A 7,537-nucleotide genomic window follows, 5' to 3' on the forward strand; every position below is an offset into this window, starting at 1 on the left:
TTATTTGGTGGAAGGACGACATCAACCCATCTCAGTAAAACTCTCCACAAACCCAAGTTTTTCTTTAGTCATATAGATCTAGAAGCCAGACTATACTACTATAGAGCAGATGGCCTGGAGGTAGGTGGGGATTTGCAGAAACTAAAGCACCAAAATCAAGATGCCTCCCATAGGTAGGACCATGGTGTTCTCAGAGTGAATTCTATCAGCTAACTCTCTCCATGGCTGCAAAATGAGAAACCTTGCTTCTGCGAAGTGATTCTAGGAATAAATGTTGCCAGTGTTTACTTATCACTAACCGAGCTTTGGATGTAGAGTCCTTTCCGGTACCCACTGAGCAGTAGGAATGCCCAGCCCCATGCTCTCTAGGCTCTGTGGGGCAAGGACAGGGCAGGGTAGCTGCCTACAGCACAGACATGCAACAGCTGCCCATGCCCAGAAAAACAGAGAGCCCTGGGGTGGGAGAGAGGGTGGACTGGGGAGTCAGAAAGACCTGCTTTGTTTAAATTCCAGTTCTGCTTCTGCCCTCTGACCTTGGGAGAGTTTCAGCTCTGAACTTCATTTCGTTGGCTATAAAATGGTGATATAGTTCCTGTTTCTTGGAACCATTATAAATACATGTGACAGGACACGCACGTTCCTTGGAATGGTGGCTGGCGTGGAGTGGGGGCCTGGTCGTGGTGGCTAATATACAGTACAGACATATCAAGGAGCAGCTTCAAGCAATGAAATGCATTATCAGTCTGGAGTAAAAGCAGACCTGAAAGAACAGATTCGGGCAGCGTGTTATTTGTGTGGCAATAAAAACAGCATGGCTAGTTTTAAATATAAAGACATAGTCCCCTATGAGAGCGCAGAGCTAGAATCCAAGACCTGTCTACACATAACGCAATGTGGGCATTTGCCCTTCTTTGACACCTGAGCATCGAGACTAAATAGAAGGGTTTTCTAAACAACACTATAAATGCTGTTTGGGTTAATGACACATGTCTTTATGTTAACTGGAGTGCTAATACTGTGCTTGGCTGTAGCTTATTATATGTGGTTTACAATAGATATGCATATCCATGCTGGCAGGACAGAGCAGGTGGCTTCCAAATTTCCTGTGGGCCTTACCTCTAGCTACAGCACCACTTAGACACCTTTGCTTTATTAGAATAAACTCCTGGACTACATAGACTAATTCAGGGAACCCACCCTCTCACGGTCTCACTGTCATACCCGACAAGGACATTGCTGCGGTATCAGGCCAGGGCTGTGACAGTGGGACACACTCCAGCTTCCCAGAGAGCACTGACAGTGCTCTCTCGCTGCTGTCAGACAGAGCAGGGGTGGGGGGCCCGGGAACCTTACAATCAGACCCAAACAATAACCAGACTTCCCAGCCGAGAGGAGGGCCTCAGCTGGGTGTGGTTTCTAGAAACAGCTTCTTGGACTGCAGCCTTATTTTCTAAGCACAAAACCCACCTCAGGGAGCTTTGCTTTCTTGCAGGGAGAGTGGTGAGATTTGCAATGGGGTTGGTGATGTCATCCGCCATGGTGTCAATGAGAGCCACCAAGTCTCTCTGGGGCCCCTCATGTCTGTAGTCAGTGCCTTTGTGGGAGGTTTGGGTCATATCAGAACCTCGAGGGGTCACACTCCTTTACATGCTGATTCCTCTGGAAACACAGTGTCTGAACCAAGCTTCACACCCTGCCCCCTCCACCCTCTTCCACAAGGCCTGTGTGTGAGTCAGCAGGTGCAGCCCCAGGGGACAGAGAAGAGTGTGGCAGTTTCCAGACATTAAGATTTCAAGTCAAGTAAATTTTTCTAACTAACAGCATTAACCAAAAGCAATTATAATCTACAAGGAAAGGATGAATTTCTGCCTCGGGAATCGAACCCTATAGGTGTGCATCTCAACCTGCCATGTGGCAGTGTGGGACCCTGAGAAGGGCGCACACACTCTATGTCTCAGCTGAGGTCTCTTTATGATGGGGCTAATAGCTGTGCTCACCTTCCAGGCCTCTGGTGAGAATTGGAGATGAGTTGCCCAAGAAAGGCGGGTCAAGCACTGAGCACGGTGCCTGGCACGGGTCACTCATTCACTGCAGCTTGTCACAACATCCTCATTATTGTAATCTCATAACAGAAAGATCATTTTAACACCAAAATGGTACCGAGTATTCCAGAGTGAAGGGAGATCCATCCCAAGAAAATATAGCTGGCAAAATAAATACACATGTATAATATATGTTCACAGAGGGAGCCAAAAAAATGTATACACATTTTAAAAGAGAAGGCTATCCCATTCATGCCTGTCACATGGTGACAATGCTGCCATTCCTTCAATTAACACTATTTTTTGAGCAAATATCATACCACACATTGCTACCATAATTCAATTCAACTTCAAAAAGTGATACATAGCTACTATCTCTTTAACTGTGGATATATTTGGGGGGGCACCTCAGTATATGTGTAAGAAAGATGATGAGTTAAGATTTCATTAAATATAAAATACGTGGGCCAATTTTCAGATACATTCAACAGTGTTAATGAAGTGAAAATGAGGTTCAGATCCTACCTGTAATTTGCTATTTAAACAAACATCATTGAAAACAGTTTATCTTAGGCTTATTTTGAAAAATGGTAGCAACACAACACAGATATACCCAATTCAAAATGTTCAGAGTTAATTACAAGAAGTCAAATATTAACAGCCCCCAAGGATGGTAGGTGGCCAGTGTCAGCTTCAAGGAGGTGTTAAGGGGGGAGCTACCAGGCAATCCCAGCTCAGAGCCAGGGTCTGGGCCACGTCCAGCTGCCATATAAGTCTTGTGTCTGCATCCTCAGCTCTGCACACTGGGAGGTACGGTTTGTTACCCTTCCCTTCTTGGTCAGCTTGGCCCTGGCTCACCATATGCAAGAAGAGTGTGGCACAAGAATGGATCCGTAGCTGTACTGCCAAGTGATTGTCACACTGCCCAGGAATCTGCCCTTGAGCTCATGGTACTGGGTTTTCATTCTCCCTTCATAAAGGGAACACCAGTGTAGATTCCTGTCTTTGAAACATGTTTCACATCTTGAAGCAAGAAAATAAACGCGTTGACCGTCAAGATTTCTCCTGCCCGAGGAACCACGTCCCAAGCGTAAGAGTCTCAGCTCACAGACATCTCAAGGGAACGGTACAGAAGCAGGACAGCCGGCGCCATCCCAGGGACTAGAAGTGGAGGCCTGCACTGAAAGGAGCTTGGAAATAGTTGATGACTAGAACAATGACAACCGCGATTTTCACTGTTGCTGGGGCTTGGGGGTCCCAGTTCCCGAACCCAGTCGACCAGCTTGACTGCTGAGCAGGGGTAACTGAAAGCGAAAGTGAGCAGAAATTGAAAATAAACCTGGAGTGGCACAGACAGGGTGGACAGAAGTTCTGCCAAGGTAACCTGCACACGTTTCAGGGTAACAGTCTATTTAGGAAGAATGAAAGTTTAAAGCATTTCCAAACAGAGTGGTCAATGGGTCCCTCCGTGAGAGACATGGGCCTGCTGGGTATAAATACTCTGTGTGAAACTGGATGCGCCTCCAGGCAGGGTCGCCCTTTCCTACTGGTCACTGGTGGTCTCTTTCTACTGGTCATTGGGTACCCAGGTCACCTCACACCCACGTTTTATGGATGGCACAGACGTCTTAGTTCTGTTGGCCAGGTCCCCCCAGTCCCTGGAAGCCCCTTCTTGGTTTTGCCATTGTCAGTTTCACAGCTGACCATGGAGGACCGCTGAGGAGCCAGCTCACTGCCAAGTTCAGAGGGCCACATGTTAGTATCTGGGCACAGGCAGGTTGTGAAAAGCAGAGACCACGAGCTGTTGCAGACCTCCAGGAGGGGACCCCGAAAGTCCACAGGAAGGACACAGTGCTCCTGGAGCTCGCAGGGACGATGCAGTCAGGCGGCAGGGACCTGCTAAGAGTAGCAGCTGGGAGACCAGCTGCAGGTGCAGCAGAGCGGGAAGTAACCAGGTCTCCCTCGGCCCTGCAGGCTGCGGTCAGTACCTCATGTCGGGTGAATGCAAAGGACCCGGGACACCATGAGGGGCTGGAGACGCGTCTGCAGGGCGGTGCTCCCAGGCTCAGGGCAGACAGAACAACCAGGAGAGTGTCCCCACACCCTGGCCCTGTGCAGGGTGCATCCCCAGACCGTTTGATCCGTGGATGGAAAGACTCCGGGAAGTAAGGACTAGTCTTGTCTTTAGGGACATGAAACTGAAGCTCTCAGAGGTCAAGTAACATGCTCAGTGGCTCCCTCTCCCTGAGGCAGTGAAACCAGGAATTCAACACCAATAATTTGACTCCACCAGACATGAGAAAAGACTGAGCAGATGAAGTCTGAGGTGTCACACCACATCTTATGTCAGCAAAACATGATCCCCGTGGCCAAACCCAGCCTGCCAACCCCTTGAACCCGGGCACAGCCAGGCCCCCTGAATTGTTTTTTCTGTGGCTGGCTTCACACTAGGGCAGAAGTGAGCAGTTAAATGGTAACCACATGTCCTGAAATATTTACTATCTGGCCTTTTACAGCAAAAAATTAGTGACCCCTTCACTCGACAGAAATGGCTTTACTCGGATCCTCTCCCTGACTTCCTGCTTCTTACTGTGGCCCAGAAAACCCCAGAACAACATCCCCACCCCCAGTCCTGCCTGGTCAATTCAGGCAAGGAAAAATGGCATGGAGCTGCAGAGAGAGGTGGCTGATGAAAAATAAAATTATTAGTTTCAGTTTTGAAAACTACCCCACTCACAAAATGAGTTTATACTGTGTATGCAGTATTGTAACCTATCTGTGGAACTTCCTTTTCACTTAAATGTTCTATAAAATAAAGCATTTCCCCTCAAAATTATTTTGGTGGTGATGAAACTAATAATTCAATTAAAGTGATTATTTATTTAAGTCCAGCTAGCCTTACCCAGAATTTATTAAACATCTTCCTTATTTGAGACATTCTGCTAAGGAAAGGAGTGAGGCGATGAAGGAGGCAGACTCTGCATCTGTCTCAGAGAGCCCATCTCCTGCAAGGGAAGGCACAGAACAGGTGAATACAAAACTCAGACAACTATAAACTGTGATCAATATTGTAACAGAAAGAAAGGAAGAATAGAGAGAAATTATGCAGAACAGAGAAAAATAACATCCTGGTCAGAAGAGGTCTCGGCGGGGGGGTGGCCTTTTAGCTGAGATCTAAAATGAAGAGAAGGAAGTGGTTTCTTAAAGGGCATGAAAAAGGCATTTCATGCAGAGGGAATAAAGATACAAAGACCCTGAAGACTCGAACAAACCTTATTCAAGGAATAAGTGTGGCTGGAGTTTAGTGAGCATCATACAAAGTGGCCAGAAGTGGGCAGGGCATGGACACCTGCTGTCGACAATGAAATACTACTCAGCTTTAAAGAGGAATAGATTCCTGACACAGGCAGCAACATGGATGGAATCTCAAAATTGTTATGTAGACTTTGTTTAAAAAGCCAGATGCAAAAGAGAAGTCACCATCTGTTTCCATTTAGATGAAATTCTACAACAGGCAAAACTCATCTGTAGTGATAGAAATTGCCATAATTAGGGAGCAGGGTGGGGATTAACTAAGAAGGAACATGAGGGCATTTGGGGGTTGAGAGAAATGTCTTATATCATGATGGGTATGTGTTTTGTGGGTGAGGACGTTTGTCAGAACTATCAGATTGTGTGCTCAAAGTCCATACATTTCACTGTGTGTAAGCTGTACATCAATATAACATTAAAAAATAACAAACTGGAAAGTATGCACAAACACACGTGACAGTAGCTGGGGACATTTCTTGCAGGAATTTTGATGTTGTGATACAAATTTAGATTTTATGTTAAGGGTGATGGGGAGCTCCTGAGGCTCTCAGGAGTGGGGTCTCATGACTTGATTTATAGTTTAAGAGGGGTGTTGCAGCCGGGTGGGGGCGGCATCGGAGGAGGAAAAGTAGGAACGCTAAGTTGGAGGCTACTGCAGCTCAGATGAGGAAGGACGCAGCCCTCTGGGCTTGGTAGGGGCATGTCAGCATCTTATTGACTGATGTTTGTTCTGTTTCTTTTTTTCTCTTAATTTTTTTTATTAAATCATACTATGTACATTAATGCATTTATGGGGTACAATGTGCTGATTTTATATACAATTTGGAATGCTTACATCACAGTAGGAACCTCGGCACAAGGGACATCTTTATAGATCAGTATGTGAGTACATCTGTGGTTGTCTTCTTAGATTAAATAAATACTTAGGAGCAGAATTGCTAGAAGAAAGGGAATAAACATTTTTATTTAGATCCATGCCATCGAAATATCCAAGAATCAGTAAAATGAGCATGAATGACCATGTTCTTAAATCTTCACTCAAACTAACCATTCTTAATAGCAATCATGATACGAATAAGACTGATATTTTGCCACAAAGCTGAAGAATAGCCTCTTGTCATTATTATAAATTAAAATGTTTATTACTGAAAAATTTGAATATTTTCATATTGTTTAGGCATTGCATTTACTTTTTGAATTACCCATTTTTTGAAAGGTAGTTGTTCTTTAATAACTCTTGATCATGCTGATACTAAGATTTAAGCTAAAAGTGAGTCTCCATTTCTAAGCCTTGTAATTGAGTTTTATGAGTTTCTTCCAGAAAAAACAAACAAATAACAATAAAACAAAGTGAATTGTCTATTACAAATGTGTCAAGTAGCAGGGTTCTGTTCTCCAATGTGAGGCCGTTTCAGCCATCCTGGGTCACCCTTCCAGGCCCGCCAGCACCTCCTGCAGCACCTGTGTGGGTATTTTCTGCTTCTCACTCCTCACTGTGAGGAGGGCCAGATGCTAACCTTGCACGTGATTCCAGAAGACCTCAGTCTGTCCTCTGTTTTCTATCCCTCAAAAACAACTGGCAAAATAGAGTTTGTTTTAATGATAGACCCATAGAGAATTCTTCAGAAAGCGCAGACTGAACAGGGGTCTGGAGTGCTGTTGTACCCCTCAGTGTTCCTCTCTCCAAACCCCTTTCTTTTTAATATTTACGCATTTCTCACTGGGCAAAGCTGTCAACACAGATTTAATGTCATTCATGTCTGTGTACTGACAACATACAGATTTACAGGAAAGTTAATTTTCAAGGCTATTGTCTGTATTTTCTACCTGAATTTTATTATAATAAAAATTCATGGATGTTTAATAACTGCCTCAAGACAAAGGATTTCTGCTCTTTCATGGAAGGGTCCCCATATAATATCCACCTCTGCTCTCCATTCTCGTGGTAAGCCTCCCATCTTGTTCCTATTAATATTTAGTGTATGTCTTGAGTAGCCATCATTTTTAATAGAGAAATTAAATTCCCATAGACTAATATTTCTATCTGGAAGTGTATTGGTTTTCCCTTCAAAAATTCTTTTTTTTTTTTCAAAGTAGTGCCAGAATCTTCCCAGTTTTTCCCATAACAATTTGACTTTATTGAATTCATTATTTAAATTCTCAACATACATGGTACAGGTAAT

Source organism: Otolemur garnettii, unplaced genomic scaffold (genome assembly GCF_000181295.1).
Source record: "Otolemur garnettii isolate 467f Iridium unplaced genomic scaffold, OtoGar3 scaffold00205, whole genome shotgun sequence".
In the NCBI taxonomy this organism is placed as follows: Eukaryota; Metazoa; Chordata; class Mammalia; order Primates; family Galagidae; genus Otolemur; species Otolemur garnettii.